At 43.8% G+C, this 24,674-nt stretch overlaps 1 long non-coding RNA gene across 4 annotated transcripts in view; it reads right to left on the bottom strand.

Annotated features, from left to right (window-relative positions):
• The window catches only part of LOC148641466 (uncharacterized), a 53,437-nt gene extending 32,954 nt beyond the window's left edge, over positions 1-20,483 (bottom strand). The window contains exons 1-2 of one of the 4 annotated variants that reach the window (XR_015929789.1): positions 20,338-20,483; positions 19,275-19,365 (exon numbers count right to left, since the gene is read on the bottom strand). This is a non-coding gene — a long non-coding RNA (uncharacterized LOC148641466). The remainder of the gene's footprint in view (positions 1-19,274; positions 19,366-20,337) is intronic. The other 3 variants (XR_015929792.1, XR_015929790.1, XR_015929791.1) reach the window with 3 other exon arrangements.
• Between the last annotated feature and the right edge of the window lie 4,191 nt (positions 20,484-24,674).

Genomic DNA, 24,674 nt, shown 5'->3' with positions numbered 1-24,674 from the left:
TCATTTAAGCTGATCTTTCTTTACAGTAATGGAAAAACATATTAAAAAAAAACCGAACTGCATCTGTGTGATAGATCCCCCCGACGCAACTACAAAGGGCACAGGATGATCTAGCTATGAAAGACTAAATCCTGGCTGCAGGCAATGGCGCAATAAAATATAAATCACACGCTGTTGCTGTCACATAAACACAACAAAACGGGAGAGGAGAGAACGGCGCAGTGTTCTTCCTGGATTTACCAAGTCCCGGCACTGAGGGGAGCAGTCAGTGACCGAAGGACCCTGCGGCCGGCCCAGAGCTGGTGTGGATGATGGGCCATGAGTCAGGGCCCTGAAAATGACATGTGCAAAAGCCTAATTGTGGATAAGCAGAGAGAGCCTCTTATTATCTGCCCAAAGAAGGGGCTAGGAGCAGCATCAGTGACTGGAAATGATATGTCAGGGCTTCGGAAACAAGGGACCATCTGTGAGGTGGGGGGTGGGGAGGATCAGGGGACTCGACTTCAAAGTCCGGAGATGTGAGCAGGCAGAGGCAGAGGACACTTGCGGGAGCCCTGGTCGAGCTCTGCTCTTTTGTGTGGTAGCGTCGCGCCCGATGGAAAACGCTCTCCCCCCCCCCCACCAAAATAAAAGACAACCAGTTTTACAACCACAAGGGGGGGGGGCAGTTTCAACTACAAAAGGCCTCTTGGAAAATAAAAGTATGCGGCATTCTGTTTGTGTGTGCGTGAGAGAGAATTAATTAAGTTTGCACGTAAGGCCAAGTGTGAATAGGCTTGGAAGGGCACAGATTGCATTATGTAAGCCAAGCCAAACGCAGCACAATTGAAAGGAAGGAGTTTAAACTGGTTAAGTGGTCATGGCCTGGGTCAACTACCTCTTCAAACCCAAAACCTCAGAATCACAGAACTCTGCACTACAAACAAATCAGAAAAACTGGTGCTTTTGTTCTTTGACCAGCAAATGGTTATATGGGAATCCATACAATGGGCTATACTGGTCTCAAGGGAAGATCACTTGTTTTAAACAAGACTTGCCTGGCACACACTCTAATGTATTACAGCTGCACAAAGAGAAAACCTCATCCCAAGCACAAACACATGCCTAGGTCTGCTATTGGGGCAGTACCAGCTCCTTGCTTGGAAAATCCTACCAAGAAGTACAAAAACAGCAAGAAGAACAGCTATTAGAGGAAATAAAAGCCATTGCTTAAAGGGTTTCTTTTTTGCCATGTACAATCGGAGGTCCTGCATTATTTACAACACGAATTTGTTAGAATGAAAAAGGAAAGTTAATAATATTGAAGGTCAGAGGGAAAACTGGAATTTTTAAGTCTCCCAAGTTTCAAAGCCTTCCCGTTATCAAAGATTAAAATGACACGATGCTCAACTTGTTCGCTGTACTGAGCTCGAAACCAAAGAAAAGCCAAAGGCTGGCAGGATTTAATGAGAGCTGTTGAGGAAACCTGAATTTGGCAGCAGCTGGACTCTTGCTGAAAGACGGACATGCCTTTCCACTGCTCCACGCAGCGCTCATCAAAAGCTCATCACGCCTGATGAATGGGAGCTCGTTCACGATGAGAGCCAGGAATGACTGCAAAGACACAGATTCCTGAGTGTTTACAAAACTGTGATCCGCCTGACACAATATTTCTCCACACCTCCCCTTCCGCAGCGCACATCTTCTTATTAATTAGCGTGCTCTTCTGGGTCTGCTGGTACCCTTTCCAAGAAATGCAAGAAATGTATTTTGCCGCTGCAGCCGATGGGGGCTGACAAGGGCTTGTCCGAATAAGAACAAAAAATTCCCAGACTTGGGAATGAATCCTGCAAAACCGAAATAGCAGAGAGAAAATGCATCATCAGAAATCAGGCCTTATCCCTGTGAGGGCCGTGACGTATCAGAGCAATGTTGCTCTGGCTTTTCAAAATAATGGCAGAATAGCGAACATGAACTGATTACCGAGAGCACCATTATTTTAAGACTGAGACCTACAGTATGCGTGAAGTCTCCTGGGGTCAGCCACATGCTCTCTCTACCGAGCGCGGAACTGTGGGACTGTTAGAGCTGCATGCACACCATACTGATTCTTATTAGAGACTAGTAGCAGTCCACTCCGATCAGTGCAATTAAAGATGCATTTTCATTTTAACTGCTGGTAAAATAAAGACTGTATAATAAACATACCCCTGTCCTGTCCACATTTAGATATATATTTATGACTTAGGGATTTTTAAGCATGCGATCAGGGGTCAGAGGTCAATTAATTTTGACCAGCTTGATAGTTGCAATTGCTCACGGTTGTCATAGCAGCAGCAATGCTTCTCTCTCCAAGGAGAGTGCCAATTGGCCGTCAGTGGGACAATACAGGCCGTCTGAAATAAACAACTTCAAACAGCTAGAAGCAGGATTCGGCAACTAACATGCTTTGCACCACCAATTTTCCCTCACAATGCATTTTTGCCTAAAACAAAACCCAAAACTATCATTTTGAGGAAAAACAATACGCAACAGTTAACACCCTGTCCTGGCGTGGCAGCATAATTTTCTAGTGTTCTTTTTAATTAAACAAATCTACTTTCAAACATTTTCTACTTTTCCTTTACACATGATTGGGGGGGGGGTGACGGGGGTGAATTTGGGCCACTGCCAGGCAAATGGTCTCCATGACAACCCTAATGAATATCATTTGCTCGGCCCTCTCCCTGCATCTCATTAAATTTCAATGGCATTCACAGAGCTGAGGCACGCAATTAATATCAAACCCGCAGACCCCGAGAGGGGATGAAATCGAGCTGGGCCTTATGCGGCGACAGCGAAATGGCTGCAGGGTGTCAGAGCCGCGGAGGCCAGGACGCAACTGAGGGGCCGGGCAGCCAGAGAAGCCAGGGTGTGCTGATTGCACTGGCCTGGTCAGTAAGGCAGGCTCTCGACAGGCTCTTGAAGGCATGCCCCTTCTCAGCTCAATAGGCCTTCATAAGAAGCAAAGCCTCCCTCACATTCAAGCGAAAGGGAAACCTACCAGCCGGTTACGTGATTGCAGGATCAGTCTGTGGCTGACCCATGTCATCACCCTCTTCCTCGTCTTGTGAGGAGGAGGCTGAGCCACATGGAAAAGGGGAAGAGGCCCAGCTGCGTCCCCCTACTGATTCAAAGGGGGGGACACCAGCAGACGACATCAGCCTCACAGAGCGGAAAAAGGAGAAAAAATGTCACGAGTGCAAAAAAAAAAAACAATAATCATTTAAACAGATGCACCCACATAGTTTAACATTTATGATGTGCGGCCCATAATGCAGTTCATGGAACCCAACATCACAGGAATCTCTCAAAAAGGCGTCTTCGTCCGGGTTTTCTCCCTCACTACTTTGTACACTACAAAGACCAGAACCCCCTTTTTTCAAGGGATGGAAAGAGATTTTTAATATAATAAAGAATTTTATTTTTTAAACATACCCACTGAAATGAACTTTTGAATCACTCATTAATCCTTGAAGGTAAAGAACAACCGAGAGCTTGCGACCAGCAGAAATAATATCTATGACGCTCATGTTCAGTCTTACAGCTTGACAGTACTTGCCTTCATGTTTTGGCAGGCCTGATTATATGTAACAGACCGATGCTTTCTTTTTAAGATTAATCCTAATTAAGAGCTCAAAACTGGAGAGAATACGACAAATAATCAAACACCGATTCTTGGAGAACTGGCTTTGCAGGCGACACTTTGTCCTTCATTATTATCACATAAAGCAACGAGGCAGGGCGCAATGGTGACAACGTTTTAAAATTCTCATGCAGCCGTTTAAGGAATGAAGTCAAACAATCTATTAAAATACCGAGCGTCAGGAAACGGGGCACGATGTTCTTTTAATTCCTCCCACCATGAAGCTTCACGGGGGATTGCTGTTTTAACATCAGAGCGCCGGCGCCGGAGTCAGCCCAGCAGAAATGAAATCTGTTCCAGCGGAGTCTGGAGACGAACCGCGGGGACTGGCGATTGCTCCAGTCAGAAACATCATCTCCCAGGCGGTGTGCTTTCTTCTCGAAAATAAGCCCTCTTAACTTCGGATGGCAATAATTATTTGTTTTCCTTCTTTAATACATTTCGCAGCTTGGCTGTCACAGCGGCTTTCAAAGGTGGCGTGCGGCCGGCGCTGATGAGATAATTAGCGGTGGTGATGGGGGGGGGGGGGGGGGGGGATGCCGGAGGTGGCGTTTGCTAGCACTCGGGCTCTGCCGAAAGACCTGGGATACCTCAAACGGCACAAGATGGAACACAACCAAATACCGTACATATCATCTATACAGCAAGTCAGCTTTACTAATCCTGCATCCTGATGGCACAGTGCCTTAGAAACACAGCAGACCCTTGCAGCCCAAGAATGCAGCTTCTCTAAACCGAGAGCAAGACTGTTGAAGTAATGATGTCATACCCCACATGAGTACCCCCAGCGCTCGATCTTAGAAGAGTCCTGTCACATACCAAGGAACCGCAGTAGAATAGCTGGTTACCCATTCAGGTGCGTCTGTCCACCTTGATTTTGGTGTAGGCGAAGAGGGATCTGTGACTTAAGTGGCATGGAATACGAAGGCGCTGGCGAAGAGACATCTTCGCTCAGCTCCTGTAACCGTGGAGGGGAGGAGGCTACAGATACGGGCTTGGAGAGGCAGAGAAAAAGGCTGCCTGTGTTCACTGAACGCCGGGCTTCCCACAGGCATATTGTCACAATTCTTAATTAAGATCAGCGCTAAGCCTTCGGTGGCAAAGCGCTGGCAAGAAGAAAAAAAAAATGTATTTGATGCGGGGGCAATTTGTTGGATCGCGCCTCCCAGGGAAGGTTTCAACTTGAGACGCAACGCAAAAAGAGGCTTGTCCTTTTCATCTGTGCGTCGTCAAGCATGGCTGTCAGGCTCTATTGGGGCTGTGGTGCTCACCGTTTCAGCTCTCCAGCAGACGCCCAGCGACTGCCAGCAGTAAATACCAGGCTGGAGGGCATGAGGGGATTAACCAGTATCTGCTTCAACTTGTTGGGCAGCATTCCAGAGAAACCATGGCGATGGAATGTCGTTGACACATTCTGTGTGTGTGTGTGTGTGTGTGTGTGTGTGTGTGTGTGTGTGTGTGTGTGTGTGTGTGTGTGTGTGTGTGTGTGTGGGGGGTTTAAAGTGAAGACAGATTAAACTGAGATCTTCCTTGGCGGGCTTGTGGGTTTTGTAATCGCCACTCGGAGCCTCAATATGAAGAGGCTTCTGTTCATCAAGCGTGCACTCGCACAGGGAAAAAAAATAAATGTTCCCTTTCTCCCAGCTGCTGCTGCAGCGCCTGACCACAGGGGTTACTGCACAGTGACCAGCCCAGGACTGGACTCCCGGTTCACTCACACATCCTTACTATTTATCATGCGTCCTGCTGTGTGAAGAGAAGTCTACAATATTTTTTGATTACACCGTTGTATTGTACCAATTTCCAGCCCGTTGGGGTTGGTACTCAAAACTACAACCCAGAAAAGGGTGGATTTCGTACAGGACAGGGAAATTTGCTTCATGTAATCCTGCGTCAAGAAAAACAACAACAAAAAGCATTTTCCAGAACAGCAGCTCGCTCTGTCATTATCAGTGGTTTGCGCGTTTTTTTTTTCCTGGTATGAAATGACGCAGGAGCGAGTCGTACTGCGCTGTGTTCCAGGAGCGAGCACAAGCCTTCTCACACAGGCAGAGAGTCCGCTGGCACAAATACCATGGTGAAGCGCCACTCCGAACTCCTGAGGATGCTGTGTGAGAGCAGTACTCTCTCGGCATGGCCCTGGCATGACAGTATCACCCCGTCATCCTGGGTTTTTCAGGGGAGATTTAAAGCACAGGATTTGAGCCATCCCAGGCTCAGGGCTGTATATCGTTTATTTCACAGGCAGTTTAAATAAGCTTTGACCACACAGCGAGCACATTACAGACTCGATTGAATGCTATGGGTTTCACACGAGAACCTGCTGCCCTTGATCTTTGCATCAGAAAACTGAGAACCCCAACATGGTACACACGGCTGCTCTATGCATGCACAGCATGTACGGATCCACATAGCTCTCGCACACCAGAGACATCTGGCATTTTGCATGAGTGTGTGTGTGCGGCATGATGTACATACAAAACAGCTGGATTTGGGATGCTGCTGCATGTGGGAGAAACGGAATGGTCTGGCACATCTTTTGTTGAGTAGAGGGGGAGTCTATTCAATTCAGAAAATTGTCCTCTCCATCTCATTTAAGTGTTTATTTTTGTACGCTGAAGGCACATAAATATAACTGCCTTTCAATCCCCCCCATCGGAAGCACGAACAAAGTGCAAATCATAACTTCTCATTTGCAATTTTGGTTTTGTAGGAGATCCTGAGGAGGACAGGACAGACAGCTCTTACAGAACCTCAGGTGGGCAAGTTGGGGGGAAAAAAAAAGTCATCTTCTGGTAGGAACTACATCTGTTGCAAGAAACCCCTTGTGGATAAAATGGCTCTGAGAAATTGCACGGTCGATGTCTCCAACATTAGTGCAGCTGCAATCGGGGAAAATGAAGTCATTGTCCCCTGCCGCCTCGCTCTTCCTGTGATTGCAACTGAAGTGGCAACACGGGCAATGTCCCCCAACCCAGCATGAGCGATTTAGTTTGTACACACAGGAGCCTCCCAATCATACAGGCTGGAACAGAAGGAAAGACCTACTGTACAGGAAACCAGCCTGTCCGACTCCTGAGAAGGAACTGTGATAAAAGCAGACTTTTTCTCCATCCTGGCATGCATTGCGGTCCCCATTTTTGGGACTGTTATCGTTACACAGCTTCACCATAATTTCCCTCAAAGACTACAACATATTGGGCATCTTGATGCGGAGTAAAAAGAAATTGCGCGTACCCCATGTACTGCACAATTTGTCACAATCTAATTACACGAGTCCCTTTCGGAGAAACAAACATTCACCCCTCCAAAAAGAGTTTATGTGCTTCTGCTATGAGAGCTGTATCATGTAAGTATTCGTTAAAGGCTTGAAATGATCAAAATGCACAGTGCAGTGAAAAATAGCTGTCGGAATATCACAGTACCGGGGTAAAGAACAGATGGGTATGGTACTCCGCTGGAGAGAATATACATACAATTTAAAAAACAAAGGGAGGTAGGCCAGGTCTGGCACTGCCTGTGCTGAGTGTTCAGATGGGGTGCACAATCACAGAAGCAAAGCAAAACTCCCCATATAGGTTTCTTTCATCTGCAGGGACCAGGGGTTCCCCAGCTGTGTGCCACTGGTGTAAATGTGCGCACGGGCAACAGCTTGATCCCACAGAGGGCGTCTGCTGCCATCACTTAGCTCTGGCACACGCTCCAAAGAGATCAGCTTACTGCGAGCGAGCTATTTATTTTAATACAAGGTGCCCAGGGACACAGACTCCGTAATTATGGTCTGTGGCATGTAATTATGTTTGAGCCCAGAGACCTGGATCAAGGTGGAGGAAACCAGGCATGGAACACGGGTCTTGAACAGCGCTCTGGCAATGCTGCCCTCACCACCCCGACTACGCAGCACGGTGTAGAGAAAGAAAAAGAAAGATGCAGGCCCCAAAGGCCACTTTTCAGCATGTGCTCCTTCATTCTGCCAGTAAGACATTCATTTCACTGCCAGGTTTGTTCCAATTAAAAAGTAAACAGATTTTGAATTGGCTGGTATTCTCCAAGATTTTCTTTTCAGACGAGGAATTGCAAAGTTTGAGACAAATGGCCTGCTGCTGGCGTCTTTTAAGCTACGTTTCTTTCTCTTTGTGCTGATAGACTGAGGCCCCGGAGATCTGTGTACCCTTTCTGCAATATTTATAGCTATTACTCTTCTACCTGCCTTCAGGCTATACCTAGTAGTCTATACATAACACATCCATATGTTGCTTTTACAGTTTCAGAAATTAATATTTGATTATCATTAAACATTAATTTGCCAGATTGCCGTCATGCGTTACAAGAACGAAGAGGATTGGAGATATCATCTTCGCCTATAAAAACGAAAATCCCAGCAGGCTTCAGAAGAATGCGAAATAGAGGTTTAAGAAGGTATAGCCATAAATCTGCACATTTTGAGACTTTAAAACTATTTCCCAATAGGCATTAAGAATTAAGTGTCAAATACATTGGACCAAATTTTGGCTTAGAATGACAATCTCCCAGTTCAATTATTTTGATTCTCTCTTCCAGAGGCTATGACACACTAAGTTAATAGTAAATACGTAGTTAAACTTCTTGCAATATTGCAAGTGCAATATTTTGGCAGGGGACACATCTGCACACCAGACAAACTCCACAAACCCGGCTAAACGTTTTTCTGTAAAATCAGAAATACAGGACTTTCCCCACAATAATGGGGAAATGCACAAATATTAAAACAAGTTAAAACAAAATACTATACTGGTTTACAATTTTCAGCAATATCAGTGGTGCCCTATAGGGGTAGGTCAGTACTTATGAAGGGTGTTGCTTGTGTTCTGTATGCTTTAGTGAATTTTGTACGGTATATGAATGAAAAGAAATTCTAAGCCTGTATATTTATGGAACAATTTTAATTGTGTTAATTGCAATTGTGAAAATACGTCAAACGATACAGGAAGCACTGTATATATACTGTATTTTTACTTATATAATGGTGTTTAATCATTCGTGATTTGAGGCATTCAACCGTTTTCCTGCAACTGTTCATCTGGCAGTACAGCACATAACACACCCCAGCTAATTAGATCGGTGTAACGCACTGCCTCCGTCGCAAGCACTCACAGCCCGAACACGTGGAGGACTTCCTTTAGGGCGGCCAGCAGCGAGAAGTTACTGTCTAAATCAGGCATGACGTTGGGTTACATTTAAGGTTTTTAGGTTTTCTCTTTATTAGGCAAAATCGCTATTAAAATAAATACTTGTTTCTCTTACCTGTCGCTCAAACGCTCTCTCTTGATCATGCGCTTGTGCCAGATGTCATCTTTGTTTTATCTGGAAGCTGGAGGAACAGTACTGTCCAGAAACGGGCCGACAAACCCGAGTCCTACCAGCAGTGAATTATCCAAAACCATTCAGCGCCAGGGGCTCAGCCTTGCTCAACATCGAGAATTATGATGTTGCTGTTAAATTTCTGACAACCTGTATGATTACCGAGCTCCACTGAGTTAGAGATGGTAAGACAGTGGTGAGATAGTTACCTTACTGAAACAACCAGAGCAAGAGTTTAGGAGAACTCCTCAAAACCTGGTCCTAGCTCCAGGTTGCGGTCTTATCTTGAACCGGCTTCGCCTGTGCAGAATGCTTTGTTTCCTGCAAAAGATGCAGGAAACCTTAGTAAATATTACTCAGGTTGTATTTTTTTAAGTGGCATCTCAAAGCAATTTGAGCGGCATTAACAGACGGGAGGAATTCTCCACCAAAGAAACGTTCAGCAGCACCAGAGGCTCTTAAGCGCTGAGAAACATCTGCCCCCAGAGAGCTGCTCTCCTTCAGGATCACAGGAAGGGAACATGTCCGAGGCTCTTGCCATCCTGCCTCCTCTACCAGGAGCCGGGCCAAAGACAACATTGATGTACACTGTGACCCCCTGCGTGCTGACCTAGAGGGTGAGCTGCCCCCCCAGCGCCGCACAGTTCAAACGCCAGCAGCACAGCTCAGTCTCCACCCTCTCCTTTCTTCTGCCTCCGTCTCTTTCATTCCTCCTGGCCGCATTCCTGACAGCGCCGCGGAGCCCCCGAGCTGCTCTCGGTCCCCGCTTCGGGCCCGCGGGGTACCCGCTGGGGCCGATCCACTCCAACAGCACAGAAGAACCGGCCGGAGCAGTTTCCGTAATGCCACCCGAGACGGCTTCAGACTTCTGACACCAACGCCTTACTAGTTCAGTTACCATACTGATAGCCAATACTGCTGCTGCTGCCTGAGGGGCTAGAAACAATACAAATATTAATACTGCAAAATGTTCCTTAGGGAATGGGAGCATCAGCAGGAAGGAAATCCACTGTACAGCCATGACTATATTTCCATCTCGTCTTGACATAGTTTTGATATTTATTACAATTTCTGTTTTATTTTTATTTTCTCACAGTCTCCATTGAACCGTGCATTGTTCTTGGAAGTCAGGGAACAGCTGAGCGTGGAGGACAGGAACATAAAATGACCCTGATTTAATGCCAGTGTTAGGTGTGGGCCAGAAGCCGCAGATTTATCACAGCGACAGCAGGGAACTGTGTAAACCTGAGAGATTAGCACCGGTGTCACAGGTAGTGGAAGAAAACCCTTCCTGTGCAGCTACATTCTGCAGAGAAGTTGCAAAAACCAAGCACAGCCTCAGGGCCTGGGAACTTCTAGGGGGTACATGCTGTTTGTCAACAGGACCTTGCTGCACAGCACAGTGTCAACTTACATGATACATCTATACCAAAAAGAACATGCAGGTTTCCTCTTTGCAAAGTTATGCCAAGTTTCAGAATATGTGCATGGGACACAGAATACAAAGCTCTCCATTAAAAGGCATATGTAAGAGTCTACAATGCGTGCCATATCCACTATCCGATTTAATTTCCAAAATAAAAACCTGCAAACTGTGGAGCATGCTGCAGAAATCGGAGGCTCCAACAACATCTACGTTTTGAAACTGCCTTCTGAGATTTTCGGATCTTAAGTTATTTATCTTTAATGTCAGATCAATGCTGTATACATGAAAGCCTGAACCAACCTGTCAAAACACTGCGGGTTCTTAACAAAGGCCAGAGATCCCCCGACTCCCGGCGATCAGATTCACTTTCTGACCTTGTCACATTTATCGACAAGAGACCGAACACACCACTGCAGGGCCTAACATTCTTGATAAAGGCCAAGGTTCTTCTGAGAGGTAACTGAAGGGGGAAAAAAAAAAAAATCACCTGCCTTTGATTAGGTCCCAGAAGAGCAATATCTTACTGGTTAATTTCACAGAGCATTTTTAACAGGCATACACTGGCTGAGTGTACAACTTAAGAGTTAAAGCAATTCAGCGAACCGAGCCACAGAATTACTAAGAATAAGCCGATTGACAGGGGTTCTGCTTTGACTGCATCAACAGAGAAGCAGCCAGAACACATGAACACAGATCACAGCACAGAATGACATGACTGGGCTGGGGTGATGGATACCAAGAGAGCCGGTGTAAGTGGAATCGGTTTACACACACTTTTCTTCGCGTTAATTATTCATGGTACTTGGCCTTTTCCTCTTCCTTTCGACGCCTGCTTTCCGAATCATTTTCTTTTGCTGAAACAGAGCAGATAACGGACCCAGGCTCCAACTGGTCTGTTTAGGACAGGCTGTGCTTAACAAGACGCTCTCCGGTAAGAGATCTTCAACAGAGAAAGAACATGAATTAATCGATTAATGCAAAAATGCATGTTTGACCCATGAACGGCTCACAGATTTTCAGAATTCTCTCTCTTCCACTGTACACCACTGACGGCATTTGCCCAGAGGTTAAGAGCAGACAGAAATACATTCAGCTAACAAGAGCATCACAATCCAGCAACAGAAGGCCTACAGACCAGATTTAAGGTATTGGGTGTTCTTTTTCTAGACAGTCTATAATGCAGGGAGGTCAGTGGAGGTTTGACTGGGCCACTGGGTGAACAAACCGTTCTCCCCAACACACAAGCTTGCTCTCCTCCCAGTTTAAGGACGTGAGGAAGAAGAGAGACAGATAAGTTATTGCAATGAGCTCCAGAAGGTTTTAGCATTCAAGTTTCCTCAGCAACAATATAATGACACAAATCAAGTTTTTTTTTTTAAGCTCTGACCCCCGTTATTAATTCATCACCTTCGGCTCTCCTGCTGCCGGGCTCCCCTGCACAATGTGATCCGTCGGACTCCGTTTCGGGAGAGCAGATCACAGCACTTCACCGCGGGGGGAAGTACGCCCCGCTGGCAAAAACGAGATTCGAGCTACTGCCAGACTTCCCTTTGATGGCCGACTTTCATCCGGAACTCGGAGCTCAAAAATGCAAAAATCTCCACAATATCAGACGGAGAAAGACGACAGCAGCTCACCTCTACCCCATACGCTGAAGACCATTTTCAAACTTACTAAAACTCTGCCCAGATCATCAGGCTGCAATCACAGTTAAGACTGGAACAGCTTGGCAAACCATGCACGCTAAACACCATCATGATACCAGGAAAAGAACATGTGCATTTCAAAACTAATGGACTGGCAGCCAACTTTCGAAATACGTCCCCGTGTTTTGTACTTCTCTCGGACTGGAAGTGTTGAGCGCCCTCTTATAATTAAATTGTAAGACCCGTTTTATTTTTTAGAAAGAACTGGGCAGCACGCCAGGTACCATTACCACAACAGCAGTGCTGTCCCTTCCTCCTCTCAATCCTTGGTTTCTTCAATTGCACTACATAATGAGCACCTTTCCCCCCAGCAGCTAGAAAGAAACACAGTAGGTACTAATTAAAAACCGAGCTCTGCAGATTATATCCCCACCCTTGTAAGGGGAATAAAAGAATAAATGAAGCACGTGTGCCATGTCTTACAGACACACAAATCAGTATAATTTGTTTTATAGCTGTTTGTGTCAGGCATTTAAGGTTCCTGGAAAGAACACAAGGGGTAAGAACCATAACTACAGCATGTGCAAAAGGCAGCCCCTGTATACCATGTGCTCTATAAACATCTTGGGCCTGACCCCAATGAGACCACTTTCCCCTGTAGCAGGCAGCACTGAGAAGACTCTGTGCTTATTAGACACAGCCTTGAGTGGGAAAGAGCTGCCTAGCTGTGCCAATATTAGAGGATCTGACAACCCACAAGGGGAATGTTTATTAAAACCAGCCACTGTCCCCAAAGTCTGAGAACGGAAACAGTGAGGGTGGGGACTCAGCCAGCACCCAGGTTTCGAGGTACCTGGCCGAAGGTTAGGGCTGTGACTAGGCAGCACTGTTCGGGGGTCGGTGGCAGGTTCAAATCCCAGTGAGACACTGCTGTTGCAACTTTGACAGAGGTACTCCACCCAAATGGTTCCAGGACCCAGCTGTAGAAATGGATGCAAATGTACGTTTCTTTGGATAGAAACCGCAGGCAAATCAGCAAAGGTAGACACTGCCGGATATTCCTCGAGCTGTTTCATTTCAACGAAGCTCATCGTCAAAGAACTGGATTTTCACTCATCTCGTCTTGGAATGCTTTCAGCTACATTATCCAACGACAAACTGAAACTGCTGAGTTTTAACAGGATGTGCTTTAGAACCCTAAGCATCAGAACATAAGAATGGTTACAGACCAGAGGCCTCCTCCTCAGCACCTACAGACTTGACAGTTTGCTCTTTTAATTAAAGAACGGTGGCGAGAGACTTACTTCCCACTCAGCAAACTAGGATCCTCATTTTCCCAGTTAAGAAACACGGCTTATATGAGCTTATCACTCACAAAGATTGCGCCCTAGGGGAAAACCCACAGGAAAAGTCACAGCATCTCCGCAGTGGAACAAATGCCAGAACACACAGAGCTCGGACACCTGACAGACGAGCTTCCGAAACTGGCCTGCACTACTCCTGATCCAGGGATCTGCCATCTCCATCGCTGTCCCCCCCTTCTTTTCCATGTGAATCCCCCCATAAAGCACACCATCAGCTCTCTAAATCTGTCAGTGACTAATGGCAGAGCAGCCTTCTAGGCCAGAAAGTATTTCAATTATAAATTACTGGAACGTTAGAATACCAATGAATAATTAAGTTCTCAAAATTCAGACATTTTCAGCGCGTGTCAAGTCCTAGGACATTATTCATCGACCCGATTAAAGGGAAAAGTGAGGGCCCGAGCGTGGAAGGAGCTAGGATTGATTTTTTTAAAATCACTTAAATTTTGTGGCAGGTATTTTACCATTTTTATGAACACTACACACAGAGAATGAAGTACCAGAGGTTTTCCATACGGGAACACTCCTCCATGTCGGGACACACGGAGCCACTGCTTACCGGCAGCTCTGTTACAGTGTGAGACGCAGTCTGCTGTTACAACTGCCTTGGAATACATTCAGCTTTGAAGTCCCTGTTCCTTTCAAATCCTTACTGCTTATTGGACCCGATACTGATCAATGAAGTCATTAACAACCAAAGAGCAGTAAGAGGGAACAGAATCTAGGCAAAGACTGCCTCTTCCTGCACACATGCACTTAATTCCACCTCCTAATAAAAACTTAACAATGACCAGCCAACTCAATTTCCTTTCGGCTTTTGTTAAGCTGTGCTTGGCTTCAAGTTAAGGCGAAGTCTGAGCAGACGCATGTTAGATTCTTGGATATGGTTAAGGTTGATATTAAGGTCAGAGGTGCAGTCTGGCTGAATTGTTAGGTTATGACAAGTTATCTTAACCGGTGAACAGACAAAGGTGGACATTAGGTTGAAGATTTTGTTATGGGTATTAAGGTTAGGCTACAGCAGGGGTCAGGACCTACGATGTGTGCCATTATTGGCATGCAAAGGGATTTTTAACAGCATGTGCAAAGAAAGTCTAATAAGCCAAGAATTCTGGAATTCTCTACAACATGCTACCCAACGAAAGCTCTCTGGCTTAGGAAAAAAAAAAGTTATTCGCTTGGTTTATTTACCGCAGTACTCTATTTCTAGCAGGGCGAGCCTCTTGTTTTCACAGGCAAGCTTGCAATCTGTGCCATTGATAATATTTCAAAGGGGAACTGCGATGCTACTGATGCATTTCAAACCACAAAAAAAGTCAAAATGTACAAGTTGCTGTGTAAACTGGAGGTTTTACATCACAAAATTGATTTAAGTTTCCAGGTATGCACAGGGCCGTGTTCTGCAATTCAGAACGAGGCAACAAAACTTCCTGTGATGGGATGCAGCCCTCTTGCATTGTACATGAACAGGCTTGTGAATACATTTCTTTTTATCCACTAGCAGTATTGCTCTCGATTTTGAGATAGTTTTGCTGACAAATACTATGTTAACTCTGCCTGCAGATCACGTTGGAACATTTCTGTGGCGAAATGTCTGCTGCACAACCTGTAATTATTCACTTGTACATCAGTCATTACGGTGACTAGTGAGCAGGAAGGGCTGCTTCACATCGCATTTCTTGAGAACTCTTGCCCGTGGCGAGATCTGGGGTTTGCGCCAATGTGGTGACTTATAGTACGGTCACAAATTTCACACTTTGGTGGTGAATTCGAAATTTCTAAATTTTTTCTATACCATCAATGGATTTATTTCCCTTTAAGTGTAAAAAAACATTTTGGACAAAAAGTCTAAGAAAGCCAAATTAGATTGTCGCTCATTTCAGCTATTTTGGAGGGACGAACATGGATCTGTTCAACAAAAATACGATGATGTCGTGAGAAGGTCATTTATCATACATTAAGTGTCCAACAGCATCTCCGAACCACAACAAACACTTCAGGGATGAGGCCGCCAAGGCCAAGTCTATTAAACAGGCCACCGCGAGGTACAGAAGACAAAGAAGCGTCTTTCCTTACCAATTTCTGTCTCCGTAAAAATCAAGCCACAGAAGCACGTTACAAACTCACACAACGTGTTGTGAAACATGGAAAGCCGCTTACAGATGGGGAACATATAAAAGAGGCTATTCTTAGCTGTTGAAGTTTTCAGTGTTTGCCTAACAAAGACACGATCATCTCTAGAATTAGGTGGAGAAACATTTGTGAAATGGCTGAAAACATTCAACAACAGACACTGGCTTTAAAAGATGTAAAAGTATTTAGTGTTGTGCTTGTCGAGTGCGTGGATATCAACGATTTACCACGATTAGCAAGACTTGCAGGACACTTGACTCAGATGGAATTTGAGAAGAGCTGTGCTGCCTAAAACTCAGGCATGGCACAATTATAGGGGAAGACACAGCTAAGAGGTTTATTCATCATTTTGAGGAAAGAGGAACTGATATCAAGAAAATACAGTATGTGTCGACTGAAGGTGCCCCAGCTAGGGATACGAACAAGAAGGGATTCATAAAGATGACTGCTGATCACATTGGCCACCCCATGGTAAATCTTCATTAAACTATTCAGTTAAGACTGTGAATTATGTGCTTTAACAATGTGATGACCGCAGTGGTGAAAACAGTGGATTTGCTAGTTGCTTGATCTGCCCCGATGCAATGGCAGTTTGAAACTCTGCTTCAGGAGGTGGACAGTGCTCATGAGGACATTGTAATTCACAGCAATGTCCGTTGGCTAAGCCAGCGAGGGAAAGCTTTGGCATGCTTCACGGACCTGATGCAATCAGGATCTTTTTTGTCAGAAAAAGGTCAAAACTACCCTGAACTGCCTGATGAAAATTGGGTTACACAATTAATGTTTCTAGCCAACATCACCACGCATATGAATGAACTCAATCTCCGTCTGCAGGGTGCAGATCGAACTGTAATGCGTCTTACCGAAACGTGAAAAGCATTTCTTAAGGCACCGACACCTCACCTTTCCACTCCTTCCAACATCTTAAAGAACTTTCAAAACACTGCACAGTCCGTGTTGCCGAGTTTGGAGTGTACATGCTACATATAGCAACAGAATTTTCCTTCAGATTTCAGGCTTTCCAGAGTTTTGGCCAGTTGCTATCTTTTCCGATTAAACCAGACAGCTCTGAGAGCAGTGCCATGGATTTTTCAGTGTCTCTGTGGAAGAGCATTGTGGATTTTGAAACACAGCTCACTGAACTACACTTCTCAGACTCATGGAGCTCGAAGTTCTGGGATCTGCAAAACACACGACTGAAAGAGCAGATAGATAAGACTCTATTGATCCCGAAGGGATCACAGCACCTCTATCACGGCTTGTTGGAAATCCCTGCTGGTGAAATATGACTGCTCTCAGCACGTGGAACAACATACCTCTGTGAACAGGTATTTTCACACATGAAGTCAGTGCTCTTTTCACAGGCTTGTGTACTGCTAAAAAAGCATGGCAACAAGTCTGAGGTTAGAGAACTCAGGAAGGGCAAGAATCACACTAAATGATAAGAGGTGCAGATTAATATTAATTTTAGATACTATTATATTTTAATATTAAATGCTTATTAATCACAATATACATATGGCTATTATTGGCATTAAGAAAGTATAAATGACATGCAAATCCATGAAAAGGCATGCCCCTTCTGAAAGGTTGCTGAGCCCTAGGCTACAGTATAGTCTTGGAGAGGGGCAATTATTAATTAAGTTGCCTTCTGCTTTTATACAGGGCAATTTAAATGCGTCTAATTATTGTGCTGGTCATTTTACATTAGCAATTTAAGTGAAATACTTTCGCAAGGATAGAACACCTGAGAATTGAACCCACTATCTTCCAGCTCCAAAGCCACAACGCTGATGCCCTAGAGTGCGACTTGTCTCACAGTTATATACTGCCTCATGCTCACCTACAAGGCTTTACATGGCTTGGCACCTCAATACCTGTCTGAACTTTTATCGCCCTACTCCCCACCTCGCAACCTCCGCTCTTCAAATTCTGCCCTCCTTACTGTCCCCCAAGCCCGTCTACATTGTATGGGCGACAGGGCCTTCTCCTGCTATGCCCCCAAGCTCTGGAACTCCTTGCCCAAGGATATTAGAGAGTCACCTTCTCTAAACTCCTTCAAATCCAGACTCAAAACCCTCCTTTTCAGAAAAGCCTTTACTTAACTGGTTCCATTCTTCACCCCTCTGCTCTTCTTAATACCATCTTCCACGGTCTCCTCTATTGTTATTGTTGTATTGCTGTAATTATAATTGTGTCCTGTCTTGTGAAATTTTTCTTATTTATTGTTGTAGTCTTCTTATTTATTGTTATTGTCATCCTGTAAAGCGCTTTGAGAAGCCACCTTTAAAGGCGCTATATAAAATAAAGTTTATTATTATTATTGCCTACATTTTATTTAAAAATAACTCTGGAATTGTTTATAAAGTGATTTTTTTTTCTCTGCGTACCAAGTACAAAACACAACCAATTGCCCCTACGTGTCCCAAGCTCTTATCAATGACACCTTCAACCTCATTAATGCTTATCCTTTACTTGTATTGTAAATTGCACTGGATAAGGATGTCGACTAAGCAAATAACATTAATCCAGCACCTAGCACCTTTTGTTCAAGCAAAACAGCACCTAGCTTTAGTTCTGTTCCTGTTTTAATGAGCCACGAAGGGATCGCATTACTGTGAACTATAGTCGTAAGAAGAAGAATCATTACAAACGAGAGGAGGCTGTTCACCACCCAGTTAGGCCATTGGGTAGTTAATTGATCAGAGGGGCTCCTCCAGCTGTTTCAAGGTATTAAAAAAGGGAGGGAAGACTGAGCTGGACCCTAAAACCGATGCACTAAAATAAGCGAGGAAAAATGAAATCCCTTTGACCTTTCAGCATTCCTTTACAGCGAACCAGATGTCCTGATGGTTTTAGTTTGAGCTGGGCTATAGAGAAGCTCCTACGTTCTACAGGCAGAGACCCTGAAGCCCCAAGTATCACGTCTCCTCGAATTATCATACTACCATGTTCTCGTCCCAGGGATATTAAAAACTGTATTAAAAAAAAGTGTTTTGCGCCACTTGTCAAACACCTGAGTGGCACAAATCCTCCTGCTTACGCCATTCCACTCTAGACTATAATTAACAGCAACAGAAACCAAAATACTAATTAATACACCTCTCTAGAGTCAAATACAGAGCAGCCTTTACCTACAAGATACACTGTGAATGAAGAAAGAATTGCTTGTGATTTAGCGGCCATGTAAATTAATGATTAATACGATTTTATTAAAATATGACCGCCCGCAGAGTTGACATAGTTTGCATAGACAATGGAGCCGATATGACCTATTGCTCTACACACATCTACTGGGATTTTACCAATCGGTTTTAATATTGTAACGCATACGGCCGACATTACAGGTTGTGCTAGCTGGCTTGCCCAGCGTGGTGACGTCACTGCCCTTCCCAGTGGACAGCAGGGACCGCAGCTGCTGGGATGAGGAGAGCTCAGCCGGCTGTTTCCCTGTTGAGTGACGCCGGAGGCCCGGGTTCGAGCCCCCAGCGGTGGGGGGCCGACCTGAGGCGGCAGCGGCGAGGGTGCATACCCACGTGAACCAGAGAGCGCTACAATATTATTTTTTAATGTTAAGTAACTGTTCAATAACTAAAGAAATCATGTATGTTTTTCCGCTATCCAACAGCACTCTTTAAAAAGTCTTAGCGTTACATCACCAAGGATCTTACTACAGGGCAAAAGACGTTTTAGTAAGTTACCAGGATGTTGGAATGAGAGCAGCTGGGCAGGTTGTTGTCCAGGCCTGGCCACTGGGAAGCTGTCTGCCTGCACTGTGTCATCAGAGGCAACCTGCGAAGACAAGTGAACTTTCAGCATCACACTTTTAAAAGGGGGGAAAAAAAAACACAGAAAAGACATTCACAACATTAAAAGCTCATTTTAAAAATACACATTTCCTAAAAACATATTTAACAAAACCTCCACCAGGCGATTAAGTTCCAGATAGTCCGGTTTGACCATGAAGAGTAATATCTTGTACTTGCTTTAAACTCACTACAATTGTACAACTCCTTGGCTATTACTAATAATATGTATGCATTGTACTCGGGTACATATGCTGTCAGTTGCATTGCACCCAGGTGCATATGGAAAGAGACTTGAAACTAATAATAACTCCCATTATCAGTTTTTACTTAGAATTAACCCTCTAATGCTCTTATTCGTGCGTGTAGGAATTAGCTCAGCTGTGCTCTCATTAAACGAGAGATGCCTTGCTAATTAATCATACCACAGTTCTGTCACGAGATCCATCACTTCATGCGTGCACAGGCACAGTTATTCTTTCTGATGCCATAAAACTAGGCTATGACAAGTCAATTGATTACTAAGCCTTATCTTTATTCTTCACGTCGTCTTCATAATCCACTGAACGCACATAAACTAGGAAATCAATTCCGGGTCAACACAGTGTTTAAAGCGCACCACGCCCTTTCAGATCAATGCACTATCTAAGCAGAGCATTAGAACAGCGAACCTGATAACCTTTAGACGTCTAATATATTGAGTCACTTGTGGTTGGAAGCGGTGATAGAACGTTTCAGTTAAAAATAATAATGTATTAAGGTCATAAAACGCCACTTCAAGACAGATGTGTAAAAAAACGGAATGCGGCGAATCCGCGTCTTTTTGCGACGGTTTTACATTTCTAATTCTCAGCGCTGCAAAACGCATTCGACACAGCTCAATTCGCCCTGCATCAAAAATAAACCATGAAAATAACAAAAACAGTCTTTTTCAGTCTAGAAGAATGAATGGAAATACCGCTTTTTGGTGTTGCTCAAGGGTAACTTGCAAACGCCCGGGCCCGTGTCTGGTGGGGCAGCTTCCAGACTCGCATTTAGGGGATCTCGCCCAGCCACGTGATCCGATGCTCCGGGCGTGCGAGAACAAAATGGCGGCCCCGATTTCCGGCAGGAAGACTGTGCTGCGCCTTATCTACCTACCTTGCGCCAAAATGAGAGGATAGAACGATCTGGTGTTTTAATTAAACTGCTTAGCAAAAACACTTAGGAAATTGCAGGAAGAATTAATACTCAGAATATACCAAATCATTATGTCCTTTCAGAAATTATGCATTAGCGTGTCTCAGACAATCATATAATCCATGTCTAAAGGCTACTGTAGAGGTGTTTTAAAAAGGTAGCTACTTATCTTCAGGAATTATTGAATATGTTACTCCGAAAATAATTATATTTTGGAAACTACTAAAAGAGTCCTTGAAGGCATAAATATTTCAAATTGTGGTTATCAACACAAAAAAAATAAACAGCTCAGTTAGCACAGAAGGAGATGCTGGTCAGCGTGAGTGCTCTTGTGGTGACTCCACTGTGCTCTAGCCAGTCTTACACCCAAGTCACGAGCTGGGAAAAACTCTCGGGGCAGAGGCAGGTCTTCTTAACAACAAACATCAAATTTCTTGTGACACCACCACTGGGATTTTGTTTGAATGAATGCAGTGCGTATAAAACGGAGAAAAGGAGGCACATCTTTACCTAGAGGGTGGTAGGAGCATAGAACAAGCTACCGAGCCACGTCTTTGAACCTATTACCCAGGTTTCTTTAAAAAAAACACTTGATGTGATCCTTGAAGCTATTTGCGAGTAACCATCAAATGAGCTAGGTGGGTCAATTGGTCTCCTCTCCTTTATAACCATTATGAAATGTAATTTTGAAATAAATTCAGATACAAGATCTCTGCTGCATTCTACTAGTGACTGTCATATTACTTTTTTTAAAAAGTTTTATTCTTACTTGGAAAACATTATCATAGTCACACGCCTCAGCCAACTTAAAAATTTTTAAGGTTACACTACTTTAACAGACTGTATTCATCGTAGTTTAATCACATGCTGACATCTTTATGATATTGCTGTGCTGAATATGGTCTACATGAATACTCTAATTTGTTTAATAGTGCTATACATTATGAGGAAGGGCACCTAAGGCACCGTTTTTGGAAATGCAGTTATCATAGGATTACTTATGGAGAGGGATTAGCTGCACTGAACAGAGAAAAGAAAAACCTCAAGGGGTCAACATACTATATGGAAACAAGCAAACTAGTTTTAAATATTAAATATCATGAACAATAATGCTCTCTGTCACCTACATCTGCTTTAGTAACAGCATTAAGAAATCATTTTTTACACAGACACCTCAGGTTATGTCTCATTCACAGTTAAATTATGTGGTAAATGTATTTAAATCCAGCACTAGGAGCAAAATCTTAGAAGAAAGATCTGGTTTATCCCACTGTAAATTATAGTGAAAAAGATGGCATGTTTTTAATGACACTAATTTACCAATTTGTGGATGGAACAGCTTTCTCAGTTAACGCAGAACCTCAAATATCCCTCAGAAAAGTTCGGATTTATTTTGGAAGTTAAGATGGGAGAGGCAATTTGTTTTGGGGAAAACAAAGGCTTTGAAAATTCAGAAGAGCTTCCACAAAAAGTGCAAAATTCCCAAAACCATTTATTATGCAGATCATCTTGTATTGTTAATGCATAAAGACTATTATTGCTGAAAATGAGGACCTTCCTAAAATGTCTACTTTAAAATTGCCAGCATCTTGGGGCTGAGGCACATGTATTAGGACAGAAAACAAGAGAAACAGGTGACAAAAGGTCACTTGTGATTTTTTTCCAGCCTTCTGTGGCTTTTTCCCCCAAAAGATCCTATTATCCACCCAAAGCTTGCTTGAGCTATACCATGGTACAACCTCAATAAAAGACTAAATATTCTGATGGTAAGCAGGCCCCTCTTTCTGAAGGCTGTTACAATGTGTGCCAACCAAAAGGGCCCATATGCTAAGCCCTTTTCCAGTGCTCACCACCTGCTGGGTCCTTTCTCTGCTCTTTGCTTTCTGCATAGCTGACCCGACAGATACATTAGATTAAAAAAAAGATTCAGATCTTGAAAGAAAAACGCAGGTATTCTGCCTGCCATTAATCCACTGTCTGAAAGCCTACTGCTGTAAAATACAGCTAGCACCTGGACTTGCATTGTCTAGCAGAGCAACAGGAGGTCAGTCTTTTTTTTCTTTCTTTCTGGGTGACAAATGGCTGATTCAATCCCTCAAGAAGTGGGCACTCGCTGGCATTCTCTGGGGCTCGATCCGCTAATGAATAATCAGTGCCACTTTTTTTTTATATACCCTGGACGGTTTACACCAGAGGCCAAGGGCAAACAGGAGAAACAAACTCCAGACATGAAGGAAAGTAAAAAAAAAAGTTTCCTCTTGCATTGCTGACGAGGCTGAACTCACTGTAGTGAAATTCAGCAGCTTTCTCTTGGGAATCGGCTGCAGTTCTGACCGCCCAGCACAGAAATGAGCTACATCACTCACTAACGCCCATCAGATCACTTTAAAATAAGAACCAAATGGGAAAAAAAACGTTAGCTCCAACCCTGCCATGACTGTGATCCGGGATTCAGCAATGTGCCTGGAAAAGACAATACAGCTCTTATTAAAGACATTTCTGAATGGGCCTTAGTTTGACATGCCTGCATAGTAAGAATTTAGGAATTATTCTGACACTGGAAAGGGTGCAAAAGAGGTCATTTTGAATTCACCATTTGCTGAACTTAAAGAAAAGGTTTTGCAACAGCTGCCTACTTGTAATAAAGCACATTTGTCATAATTCCAGCCCCTCTGTGTCACAAACTGATCTTGCGAAAGATATTCAACGAATCATAACATTTGCAGCACTTGCTTTGACCAAGTGGCAGTGCTTTACAGAACAGGATGCAAGAGTACATCAATAAGAGCTATTGAATCAGACCGTGCGTCTATATAATCCAGTTTGAATTATACTCTATAGTGATGAAAACAAAAAGTATAATAGCTACAGGACATTTTATGGCTGTCTGAAATGTCCCAATAAAGTGCTCATGGATTTGACCGAAGTGAGACAACTTCAGTCATTTTGAAAAGATGACAGACTTCCTCACCAATCAACCTCGATGTCTGTCAGGAGTGTCCTGTTGTTAAGTAGTATATCCTGCTGGTCAGCATATGCTAATCTGAAATAAGAAAGAAATATTGATTTTATTGCCAAGGATAAAATAGAAATTAAAATACGACTATACAATAGCTATAAATATAAGAAACATTTCTCTGAGAGGAAATCAAACATTTCCCAGATGTCTCCTCCATCATATCCCACATCCCAGAGGAGGTGCTAAAATCCACAACTATGGTAGCACTGAACACGTTCAGATTTGACGACACAAAAGTTAACTACCAAAGCTGTATGGGTTCCTTCTGCTGGAATGCTGTGCTAGTTTTATTCCAACTCTATCCTGGAATTAACATAGGGAGTTGTGAAATCGTCCCTAAATCAGGACTATTATTGGTAAGAGGCAAATGAGGACATTTTTGCTTTTTCCCTAATAGATGCACTTTAGAACTAAATATTGCAAAGAAAATGTGCCTTTTGTTGAAAAAATGCACTTTAAATATTCAAATGAGCAATATAGTTGGTACCCGGAAATGTCCTGACTACACTTTTGCTTTAAAGGGGCACCAATTAAAAATGACAGTGAAAATGAACCTGTTGGAAAAGGTAACTAGTTACAAGTGTTCGTAACTGGAGACATACAGGTTACGTAATGCATTTCAGAACAGCGATACTTGATCCCAATCCCAGCAGGGATCATCTGCCCCTAGCTTTTGTAATAGTTTGGCTCTAAATCTAGGTTTGGCTTATTGCTGTTTTTAAATAGTCTGCTTGCTTGTTTTGACTTTGGTAACTCTGTACTCAGACCCGAGCTTCAAAAATACTTTCACTTTATTAACAGTTTCCACCAGCTTCAGTATACAGGATGTGACACAGCCTCTCCTGGACTTGTTTATTCCTATTTCGGACTGAACAGCTCTTCACAGATTAATATCTGATCAACAGACACAGGTGGGGATGAGACACTTCCACTGTGAATGTTTGTTTCTCCTATAGGCCCGATTGATTAACTTCCAGACTATACACTCTTGAGGGAGGGAGGCAGCAATACTCCGAAATCAGGTACAGGGATGATACCAATTCCAAATCCCATTTGGTCTGTTAAGAGAGGAAAGCTAATTTAAAAATATGCCCCTG

Source organism: Lepisosteus platostomus, chromosome 24, assembly GCF_059453375.1.
Source record: "Lepisosteus platostomus isolate fLepPlt1 chromosome 24, fLepPlt1.hap1, whole genome shotgun sequence".
NCBI lineage: Eukaryota > Metazoa > Chordata > Actinopteri > Semionotiformes > Lepisosteidae > Lepisosteus > Lepisosteus platostomus.
The sequence above is the reverse complement of the archived record's forward strand: the minus strand, read 5'-3'. Positions and strand labels throughout refer to the sequence as shown.